General features: G+C 43.1%; 1 long non-coding RNA gene across 1 annotated transcript; it reads left to right on the top strand.

Moving 5' to 3' along the window:
* Positions 1 to 7563: 7563 nt before the first annotated feature.
* LOC119262504 lies at positions 7564 to 12480 on the top strand. Its single transcript, XR_005129699.1, has 5 exons — positions 7564 to 7702; positions 7911 to 8048; positions 10778 to 10942; positions 11067 to 11212; positions 11510 to 12480. It is a non-coding gene; the product is annotated as an uncharacterized LOC119262504 (long non-coding RNA).

Below are 12480 nucleotides of genomic sequence, written 5' to 3'. Positions count from 1 at the left end.
GTAATAACAGGCTGGTGCTGATGTATCAGGACAGACAGGGAGGCTATAAGCACTTCTTTATGAGTGAAATCCACATGAAAGTATAACTGCACCGCCTCATTTAACGCGAGGAGGTGCTGCCGTCGCTTTGCAAAGCCTTTGCCCACAATGTTGCAAATTTTCCTGCTATTACTTCCATGAAATGCGACTTATTCTCAAAATAGTATAACTTTATTCTGTAAGGCTACTCTTTATTTTTTTAATAGTGGCCCTAAAACGCCGCTGATAACAGTGACACGAGGTTTAATTCACTGTGAGAATCATCTGCTTCGAAAAGGTGAAGAAAGCTCTGATGTCTCAACATCAAACGTCCCATGATAGTTTGCTCGGTGTGGTTCTGTGATCTCAGGCCTCGTTGAACAGGTCACCGCCCGCTCCGCGTCTCTGACCTGTTAGAGCTGCAGTCCGTCACGTGGCAGATTTATTTTCTGTTTTTGGGAGGCAAACACTTTTTAAAAAATCTACAGTCCCTACTTTCATAAATGGGATCCCAGAGGTGGACAGTAACGAAGTAAATGTAATTAGTTTCTGTACTTTAGTATTTTTTCGCATATCTGTACTTTACTGAAGTATTTCCATTCTGGGCGTCTTTTTCCTTTCACTCCACTACATTTCAGAGTCTAATATCCGACTTTCTCCTCCTACATTTTGAGAAATCTGTCGTTCCTTTTGGTTTCTGTGTGTATAAAAACGTAACATGTCAAGCGTAAAGCCAGAGCACCAATCAGGGCCCAGCGGTCACTTTGTTCTGAGCTGGTTTTGACCTGTTGGTCATACCGACCCAGTGCAGCACACGGTTCAACGTCAGTGCAGCAGCGTAAACATTTAGGAGCACATACGTCTATAAATGATGAACTAACCTAACTTTGTGTAAATAGAGCACAATATAGAAATATGTCCACATATGCAGTCGAGACTGACGCGGCTTTTTTCTGAATTTCTACAAACACCATTTCATTTTATAGTAAATGAGTTTGGGCTGGTTTATGTTTATGAACAGACGCCTACAGATCAACATAGTAAAGGAGCTCATCTGTGATCCTGAGTTTAAAGCCAGTTTTTATTCAACTTAAACTTGGAACTAAGTTGTAAATAAATCTGAAACTGAAACTTTGCTTGTGTGTAAAAAGTGATTTCAGAGCCACTCGGTTCTCCCTGATGGAAACTGTTTACCTTCAGTGTTTTGTGCTTCTGATCATTTTAATAGACGTCAGCGTCACTAATTAATGACGTTCTATTAAAAGACTGGTTTACCAAGAGAGACGCTGGAGGACTTTCACCTGAAATGAGTTCATGAAGCCAGTCTGGTTATAAAAATGATAACAGGACATCAGAGCCAGAATTACTCTTTTAGTACTTTTACTTTATACTTAAATACATCTGAAGGTAAATACTTTAGTACTTTTACTCGAGTTGAGGTCTAGAGTAAGGACTTCTACTTTTACTGGAGTAATATTTTACCTTGGGTAACTCTACTTTAACTCAAGTATATGATTTGTGTACTTCGTCCACCTCTGAGGGATCCAGACGCTCTGTTCAGACCCACAGGCTGCCGTCAGAGTCAATGGGTGTAGTTCAGAGAAATGTCCACTAGATTGCATATGTAGACAGGGCTGTTCGCTCTCACCCCTTCTGTGTGCAGTCAGTATGGAACCACCAGCGCAGCTCATCAGAGACGATAATCATATAATAGGAATCGAAATAAATAGAGAAGAACATAACTTATCCCTTTATGATGATGTATGACTGTAATTAACAGAACCAATAACAACGATACCACACTTAAAGAAACTTATTTCTCAGTATGGATAATATTCAGGATAAAATCAGTGTGGAAAAAACAGAAGGTATTGAAATACCACAACGTGTACAACTCCAGAGTGGATTCAATTGGCCAAGAGATGGTTAAATATCTTGGTATACACATCCCTAAATCTGTCCAAAATCTTTATGATGCTCATTATAAGATAATAATTTGGTGTATTAGTAAAGATTTGGGCCGATGGCCCACACTCCCTCTTCTCTGCTAGATTGTATTGACAGTATATGAGTGTCTCACCCAGGTTGCTTTATTTATTTCAGAGGTTACCCACTGAAGTCCCAAAGTCTACTTTTAATAATTTGGATAAATTGATTTCTCAGTTCATATGGCAAATAAAACGTCCGAGAATTAGGCTGAAGACATTGCAGCTAACCAAATCAGATGGGGGGGCTTAAATTGCCTAACTTAAAATATTATTTCTGGGCTGCACAGATGAAGCCATTATTAACATGGATCCAGAATCATATATGTACAAGCTGGCTTAATATTGAAAAAAGCATGTGTCCAGAGCCCCTTCATGTCTTACCATTCTCGGATGCCCCTATAAAAGAATTGGGACAGTGGACTGCAGTCACCCTTAAGATACGGAAAAAAAACAATCAGTATTCGGGCTGAAGACAAGTTCAGTATTGACAAGTACTGGTCATATGAAAACCTTTACGCCCAACGGTTCGGACACAGGGATTAAAAGATGTTCAGAGTATCAGATGCTGGACAGGCGCAACCTCAAGACATTTGAGCAGCTGGAAAATGAATTCGCTCTCACCGGAACAGACTTTTTGCAGCTGAGACATTATCTTAGCACACACAAAGAATGGGAAAAACTTGGATGGGTCTAACACAGAAGAGCTCATGTTGGAGAAACTGGAGCACAAATTGGAAACCATGATCACATTTGGCTGTGCCCGAAGTTACAGATGTTCTAGGACGAAGTATTGGATGCTCTTAAGGAAGTGTTTCAGCAGAATATCCAACAGGATCCTAGAGGAGCAACACTGGGAGTAATACCGGATAACCTAGACGGAAGATCTAAGAAACACCTTCTAGGAATATTACTAACAAATGTATGACAATTAGATGGCTGAATCCAGAAGCTCCCACATATAACGTATCCAAAAGGTATGGGATGTCTACCAAGTGGAACAAATAACATATTATTAAGAATTCGAACAGAAGTATTTACTGAGAGATGGGGCCCCGTTAGAGATCTACTAATGCAGTGAGAAATCTTGTCTGTTTATTTATTTATTTATTTGTATTTATTGTTCTGTGTAATACATCATTTTCATTTATTTTTTTATTGTTATTGGCTACTTTTATTTTGGAGTGGATCCCCTTCGTTGCTTATTCGTGAACACAGCTTGTATTTTTCCCTCGTTTCATGGAAACACTCTAATACTGTTAAAAAATAAATAAAAACTAAGTTTTAAAATCCACAGTAAGATAAATCAGACCAATAAGGTTTCTAAAGGTCCGCTCCGAACACGTGCTGCAGCAGTCGGGCATCATGGGAAGCTGGTCAGTACGTATACAGGTGTTGAGCGGGGCTGGGGGGTTTCCGGCTGGACCGGCGGACTGAGCCGCGTTGCTTCTCTCTGTGACTAGCTCGCCGTCGCTTTAAGTCCGAGTGGGTTCTCTGTCAGCGCAGAACCGAGAGGAAGGTTCTCTAAGAGCTCCGAAAAGCCTCTTTATTCTCCGCTCTTCCTCAGCGCCTCTACAGACGGAGATCGGGAAATCGAACGGTCACCAAATCTAACTCGGCCGCGCGCGGTCACCCTGAACGGCCCAAAACGACCAGAAGGAAAAGCGCCGGGCTGAAGCCGCTTCTTATTCTCCAGACTCTTATTCCAGTTCTCCGTTCCACCTTAAATGATGCAGCGGTTGCGTTCGTTTAAGGTGGAGCCTTAAACATCAGCTTGCTGCAGCATTTAACATGAAACGGAACGTCTGAATGAGAACCGGACTTCCGCTTTGAGGCTTTTTAGTGTGTGGCAGTTTCTCTTTGCAGATTAAACCCTTCAGGAAACCAGCTAAGCACTTATAAACGCAAGGCCGTGTGTTTCCGCACGATCCGCGTCCATCTTTAGTGTTTGTCTGCCGCTAGCCGCTAGCCGCTAGCCAGGCAAGACTGCTGCCTGCGTTGCTACGTGACCGGCGGTTCGCACACTGACCTTCCGGGTTAAAGGCTGGTGGTCTAGCAGTTACGCTGTAACTCCAGCATTTAAGACCCTGTTGGCACGGTCAGTAGAACCAGTACAGGTTTATTTTATTACAAAGGTGACTTTTATTATTTTACCTGAACATGATGAACTGCACCGGTGCAGTAACAGAGCCGCATATGGCCACCCCTGACCTAACCCTCAGAAACGGCAGAGTAATCCCCAGAGCAGCAGCTTACCTTTCTTTTCTTTTCGGCTGCTTTAGAAGGTTTTGTGTTCTGGAAACCAAGATTGTGTTTTACCACAACACCTGGATGTGATGTCATTTGGCTACAGTGCTTGCTAATACCTTTTAAAATTAGTGTTTTGCCCCCCTTGGGATTTTAACTCTGGAGATGCTCAAGAACACTGTGAATGAGCTCGAGATGGGTACCACAGTGGGGAGAGCTGGTTTTACAGGGTAGTTCATCGGTGTTGTATTCTAGTGTACTTGAGTGGTCAGTGGTTCATGTCCTTGTGTATGTAAGAGGATCAGGAAATCTGTGGACTGTTTTCTGGGATGTGACCCTGCTTTGCTTTCTCTACACCAGGCTTGGTCCAGAGATCCATCTAAACGGTACATTCTGTGCAATGAATTGTGGTTAGCAGGCCAGACTATGCAATGCATGCCTTATACTGTGTTGGGAGCTTCTTTCCTGAATTTTTGCCCTTCCACCATGTGACTTTCAGTATCTGTCTACAAATCTCAGATCTAGATCTTCAGTGATTTCAACCTTCCATTGGATAGGCTCCTGTCATTCCGCCAGGCCACGAGCTCTCGATGTTCTGGACATGATTTTCAGCAGGCCCACCCCACTGGGTATTACAGTAACCCCCTCAACTGCTCACATCTCTCTCCACACGATTCCTGCTCTCCCTGTCAGTCACCCCTTCAGATTCTTCCTTCACTTGGCACAGCCTGCAGTCCATCACTCCTTTGTCTCTTTCAACCTCATCCTATCTACACTTATTCACCCAGACTCATATTCTTCTCTCTCCCTCCTGGATGCCACTGCTATTTTCTCATTTCTTTACTTTCATGCAGTCCCATCTTCTGTGGCCTCTCCTACAGGCCACCAAGATCTTCCTCACTTTCCCCCTGGCTGAAAGGTGTCCTGCGCAGCAACCAGAGAGAACCAAGAATGGCTGAGTGCAGCTCATCCACTTGCTCTTAATGCTCTAACCTGTTGTTTTCAGATGATTCAGATTCAGATTCCTTTATTGATCCCAGGGGGAAATTGCAGTTGTTACAGTTGCAGCCATTTATGTAAAAATAAACACTTTACTAATAATTTAAAACAATATATAGAATTTACCGTATGTATGTGCACCAGATTTAAGTACTCTACACACACAATTGTTGTTATTGCACATATGAACAGTTTTTTGAGTCACACACTGAGGGAGGAGTTATGGAGTTTGATGGCCACTGGTAAGAATGACTTCCTGTGGCGCTCTGTGGTGCATTTTGGTATGATGAGTCTTGAGCTGAATGAGCTCTTGTGTCTCATCACCGTATCGTAGAGTGGGTGGGAGCCATTGTTCATAATGGCCCGCAGCTTAGACAGCGTCCTCCTCTCCGACACTGCCGTCAGCGAGTCCAGCTCCACACCCACAACATCACCGGCCTTGCGGATCAATTTGTTGAGTCTGTTGGCATCTGCCACCCTCAGCCTGCTTCCCCAGCATGCAACAGCATAGAGGATAGCACTCGCCACCACAGACTCATAGAAGATCCTGAGCATAGTCCGGCAGATGTTGAAGGACCTCAGGCGCCTCAGAAAATAGAGACGGCTTTGGCCCTTCCTGTAGAGGGCGTCAGTGTTCTTAGCCCAGTCCAGTTTATTGTCAATATACACACCCAGATATTTGTAATCCTCCACAGTGTCCACACTGACCCCCCTGATGGACACAGGGGTCACCGTTGCCTTGTCCCTCCTCAGGTCCACCACCAGTTCCTTTGTCTTTGTCACTTTGAGCTGCAGGTGGTTACGCTCGCACCATGCGACAAAGTCCTTCACCGTTGCCCTGTACTCATCCTCCACTCCCTTGCTGATACATCCAACTATTGCAGAGTCATCAGAAAACTTCTGAAGGTGGCAAGTCTCTGTGCAGTAGCTGAAGTCCGTGGTGTAGAGGGTGAAGAGGAAGGGAGAGAGGACAGTACCTTGTGGAACTCCAGTGTTGCTGACCACTCTGTCCGACACACAGTGCTGCAGGCGTACATACTGTGGTCTGCCGGTCAGATAGTCAACAATCCAGGACACAAGGGGGGCATCTACCTGCATCACTGTGAGCTTATCGCCCAGAAGAGGGCGGGCCAGACAGTGTTAAATGCGCTGGAGAAGTCAAAAAACATGACCCTCACAGAGCTGGCTGGCTTATCCAGGTGAGCATAAACTCTGTTGAGCAGGTAGATGATGGCGTCTTCAACTCCCAGGCGGGGCTGATAGGCAAACTGGAGGGGATCTAGAAAAGTCTGGACTATGGGTTGGAGCTGATCCAAGACAAGCCTCTCCATGGTCTTCATGACATGAGACGTCAGTGCCACTGGCCTGTAGTCCTTGGTGTCACTGGGTCGTGGCGTCTTTGGGACAGGAACAATGCAAGATGTCTTCCACATCATGGGGACCCTTTGGAGACTCAGGCTCAAGTTGAAGACACGTTGAAGTACTCCACAAAGTTGGGTAGCACAGGCTTTAAGCACCCTGGGTGGAACCCCATCAGGGCCTGCAGCCTTGTTTGTGTGGAGTCTCTTCAGTTGTCTTCTCACCTGGTCAGCAGTGAGACACACTGTAGAGGAGGTGGGTGGGGGAGGGATGGAGGTGTGAGATGGGCTATCACACGAGGGGGGCAGGCTATCAGGAGGGGGAGGGGGGATGAGTGGTATGGTCTGCTGAGGACTGGCAGCAGAGGAGTCAGGCTGGAGGGGGACAGAGCCTGCCGTGTCAAATCTGTTAAAGAACAGATTTAGCATATTGGCCCTGTCCACACTGACCTCTACTCCTCTGTTGTTGTTGGACCTGAAGCTGGTGATGGTCCTCATCCCATTCCAGACCTCCCTCATGTTGTTCTGCTGGAGTTTCCACTCCAACTTCCTCCTGTACTTGTTCTTCGCCTCCTTGATAGCTGTAGATCCCATCTACACTGTTCCAGTCCTGCTGGAACATCACTTTCATCATGAACAGCTGTCATCAGGTCACGTTCCACTGGCATCCAGGACTGCCACACTAGTTCAGGTCGTGAAGAATCCCGGACTTCGCTGTCAGCAGCTACCCACCATATCTTCTTTCCCTGCAAACATTCTTAAATGCACAGTCTTTAAATTGTTTCCCTTTCCGATTTTATTTATTTAATTTTTTTGTACATCCACGCTCCATTGAGTGTGTCGACAAAGCAGTTTTCCTGTGATTGGGTAAGATGGACGTTTTTAAGATTTTTAATTTTTTTTAAAAATCTTTTGATCATTTTTTTTTTTTCCTTTCCGAGGAGCACCAGCTTGATATCTACAGTGTTTCTTTAGCATCTGGCATTTCTAGCTTCCCCTATTCTGCTGGGATGACCTTGGAACCAGATCCTCAGGCTGAGGACTTGCACCCGTGGTCCTGCAAGTGGAGGAAGTCCAGAAAAGTGGAGACCTGCAGTAAGGTCCTATAACATGCCATTATTGCCCCACACTGGGTCTTATTTTAATTATACTTTGTGTGCAAATGAGTAGTTGAATAATTGTTAATATTATAATGTCAAATAATTGACATTGCCATTAACCTGTGCATAATTATGAATTCCTTAGAATTTTTGTGAATATGAATTAAATATTATTTAATAACTGTGGAATGTTTCTGAACTAGCTTTCTTTTGGCCTGGACTTGCTGGCATCCGTGCCTGACTGGATTGACCAGAGGATGAAATGCAAGTCAGTGTTCAGAGAAGTGATCCCGCATGGTCGGATCCCATATTAGCCTGCGACAACTGCTTTCTTTGAGAAGGTCTGTTTAAATTGAGTTAATATATATATTTTTTTCTGTATTTCTAGCTACCCTTTTTTTCCTCTATCAATTACCATTGTCTGTGAAGACAGTTTGACTGCATCCACAAAAGCAAGTTGAAACACTATCAGGCAAAGGAGAAAATGTATAAAACAAAATCCAGAAACGCCAGAGCTACTTTAAGATTGACTGAAGTGAAGTGGAAAGTGTCCTGTGATCCGCCAAATCAAAATGTGAAATTCTTCTTGCAAATCCTGAATAGGAGAGGGACCATCTGGGTTGTTACCAGCACAGTTCAGACGTCAGTATCCATGACGGTCTAGGGGTGTGATGGTGCATGTGGCAGGGATGACTTGCACATCTGTAAAAGTGCCATTAATGCTAAACGATATTTACCAGTTTTTGGTGTAAACCTGCCATCCAGATGTCTTTCCGGGAAGAAGCAAGAGTTCAGTAAGACCATGCCAAACCACATTCTGCTCATATTACAACGGTATGGCTTTGTAGTAAGAGTCCCATTGCAAAACTGGCCAGTCTGTAGTCCAGGAATGTTACCTTTTAATAATGTGGAGCATTATGAAATGAAAAATATGACCAAGGACACCCCCAAAATGTTGAGTAGCTGAATTCCTGTATGGAGCAAGAATGGGAAAACACTTCTTTTATAAACTGGGTTGGAAACATGGTTGAATATGGAGAGGTGGTTAATTATGGGTTGCTTTTAGTATCCTGAACTCAACTGTTTAGAATCATTCATTGTACTGCTTAATTTACATTCAACTGTGTACTGGGTGTTATGCAAACAAGCATCATTTGCCAATATTGTCAAATGCTCAACTGTTTGGTATTTATTTCAATTGCAATATTTCTATTTGCCATGATTTGGTTGGGATAGTGTAGTGGTTAACACCTCTGCCTTCTACACTGTAGACTGGGGTTCAGTCCCCCACCAGGGTAAGCACCCTACACTATACCAATAAGAGTCCTTGGGCAAGACTCCTAACACCACCTTGGCCTACCTGTGTAAAATGACCAAATTGTAAGTCGCTCTGGATAAGAGCGTCAGTCAAATGCTGTAAATGTAAATGATTCATTTTCTCTTAATCTCATCTTAAATGCAGTAACGAAAAAATCTTATGGAAGTATTGCTAAGTGCACATGGTCTTTTGTACTGAACACAGAACTCAACCTGCAGTTAGTAGTATATTCTTTATTTCTTTACCTGTGTTTCTGCATTTGCATCCCTCCATTTGCTGCACTTCCTGGCTTTGACTGCAACTTGGATCAACCCCTGAGAACTCTGTCTTCTATAACTCTATCCTTTATCTTTAACTTCTCTCATTCTGCAAGACAGACGGACAGGGGTGATGGCGCAGGTTTGCTTCTGTCTAGATGGTGCAGTTTCACTCCTCTCATTTTTTCATCTTCAAATTCTCATTGATCATGCTGTTACTGTACATTTTCTCCACCTGTCTTCATATCATTGTCATTTATTGCCCTCTTTCATCTCTAGGAAATCTCTCAGGTGAGTTAGACGTTCCTCTTGGTCTCTTCCCCATCATGACACCTCACTTATTCTTCTCTGTAACATCAGCCTTCCTTCAGACGTTCTGCCTCCTTCCACTCTAATCATCCTTTGAACTCCGTGTCCTCTGCTGTCCAGAGTAGGCAATGTTCTGGATCTGATCTTCAGCAGACCTACTTCCTCACTGAAGTCCTGCAAGACTTTGTTCACTCCTCTTCTCGTTTCACTCTACAATCTTGATGTAATATTTTGTAATATATGAATGTTTACTCTGTTTGTACTAGCAAGCATTAATTCTGACTGGACACTAAAGCACTTTTTTAAAGTGCTCTGAATAAGTGTGTCTGCTAAATGCCGTAAATTTAAATGAATCTGCTGGGTTGACCTTGGACCCAGAGCCACAGACTGATTATTTGCACATGTGGTCCTGCAAGTGGAGGACGTCCAGAAAAGTGGTGAACCATAGTAAGGTCTTGTAAAATGCCTTTATTGACCAATGCTGGGCCTTATTTTACCACACTGTGTACATGTGTTAAGTGGAGGTTTTATATGAAATCATTGGCATTAACCATTAGATGTTGGTAAATCCAAATTTAAAAATGGTTTAATTAGAGTGGAATATTTCTGAACTAGGTTCTTCCTGTGCCTGGCCAGGCAAGTCGGTCTTTAGAGAAGAGAACTAGCATGGTAGGATCCCAATTTTGCTTGTGACTGTTGTTTTTGTTTTGAGTTTCTTATATTTTGACAATATGTTGTACCTATTTAGTTTCTGCTAATCCCTTCAGCTGCTTTTATTTTGAAAAAATATTTATATTCTATAGCAGGACTTCAATTTCAAATCTTTGTCATTAAATTCAGCGTTGGCACATGCCAACTTCTTGGATCGTAATACAGTAGGTTTCTTTGATATTTAGCAAACTAAGCTCTCTGCAGTCTAATTGCAAATGTTTGGGCTTTATGTACTTCACTTGCAATATTTCTATCGGTGATGATCTTAAGTTTCCTTTTACTGGACTTATGGTGGTATATCAAGGTGGACCTACCAACCTTTTCTCCTCAACAGATACAGGACTCTTTGAACCAAATATCACCTTTTTATTCTTGACTTATTTTATGTAATTATTGCATTTTTGCACTTCCAACATGTTTTACTAATACCTGTCTACACAACCCATAGATCTAATGTACCCCATCATTGTTGTAGGATCCAGAATTGATGTCAGTATAAGCATCCATCCAATTGCTGCACTTCCTGGCTTTAAGGGACTTGGATGACTACCCAGAACTTGGCAACTCCAGCAGACTGTTCTCTGCCTTTACCTTTTCCCCATTCTTCGAGACACTAGCAGGGGTGGTGGCAGCAGCACAGGTTTGCTTTTGTCTAGAAAGTAATGTTTCACTCTATTCTCATTTACATACCTTTTCAATTTCTTTTTGATTACCGTGCTGTATATTTAACCTCATATTTGTCATTTATTGCCCTTATTTTGTAGGCTTATTTCTCTATCGGTAGAACCCTACTTGTTCTCCCCGGTGACTTCAACCTTTCATTGGACAAGCTGCCATCATTCTGCCTCCCACCACGGTTTTATTATACTTTTGACCTCACTCTCAAGCAGTCTCCTCTGACACAGAGCAGGTAACATTCTGGAAGATTCTCAGCAGACCTACTCCAGCACAGGATGTCACAGAAAACTCCCCCTCCACTGCTTGGATCACTTTCTACCTTCTTCCCTGCTGTTTGTCAATCACCACATTTGTTCTTTTTTCAATCAGTGCAAACTGCTCTCCATCCCTCCCTTGGCTCTTGCTTCAACTATCCTAACTGTTATTCACTATCTCTTTATTTGACTCATTTTTCTTTCTCTTACTGGATGCAGCCACTTTTCTTTATCTTCCTCTTCAATTAACCTACTTTGTCCCCTCTCTCCTTCAGGCCAGCAAGATCTTCCACACCAGGACTGGTGTCCTGCTCAGTAACAGGAGAGAACTAAGAATGGTTGAGAGAAGATGGAGAAAATCCCAGCTTGACTCAGATCTGTGCTCCTCCCGATCACAGTTCTTACTTGATATAACTGCTGCAAGGTCGTACTTCTCTTGCACCACCCTCTTCTATTACCTCAAAGGATTGTTTTTAGAGGAAAAAGACTGGTAGAGTTTCTGTCCCCTTAATGCCTGCCTTATGTTCTTGCAGCATAGCACGTGGTCTTTTGGCAGAGTAGTGTAAACAGCTGCTGACAATCCAGAGCCAGGACCAGGCCGCAGACAGTCGGGCTAAACCGACCGTCTGCAATCTGCCTTGAGGCGTCACCCAGGTTCAACTTTGAGACTGTCTTTGCCCCAAACTAAATCTAAATGTAGAAAAACGCAATCAGCCCGTTTCAACAACCTAATCAATATTAAATCATATTCAGATTACAGCAACACCTGAGATCTAAAGTTTGGGTTATTCATTATAAGATCACTGAACTTGAAAGCAGTCATAAATGAAATTGTGATCATAAATTTGACATTTTCTGTCTCATTGAAACATGGGTTAGACGAGATGAATATTCAGCTTTAAATGAAGCCATCCCTGTAGGCAAATCTACCAAAATACCCTAGATATCACCTACGGCCCCCGACTGATTGTTCCTTTATTGTTAACATTGGGGGCGGCTGTACAGAAGGCCGGGACTTTTATTGTAGAATCGCCTGATTTCGTGTTTAGAGTTTCTTGTTTCATCAGCCTGTATTAGCAACGGAGCTGTATTTGTTGGGCACGCTCCGATTTATAGTCTAAATCTTACCTTCAAGCGGAGTTCCCTTTAGTTCTTAAGTAATGGTGGTGGCATTTCCTCACAGTCAATGACGAGAAGTAAGTCATGTTGTTGTTTCGCGGGTATCTCCTTTTCGTTTACTTGTCTG

The sequence above is a fragment of the Pygocentrus nattereri genome, chromosome 26, assembly GCF_015220715.1.
Source record: "Pygocentrus nattereri isolate fPygNat1 chromosome 26, fPygNat1.pri, whole genome shotgun sequence".
Lineage (NCBI taxonomy): Eukaryota > Metazoa > Chordata > Actinopteri > Characiformes > Serrasalmidae > Pygocentrus > Pygocentrus nattereri.
Note: the sequence above shows the minus strand (reverse complement) of the source record. Positions and strands in the feature narration are given on the sequence as shown.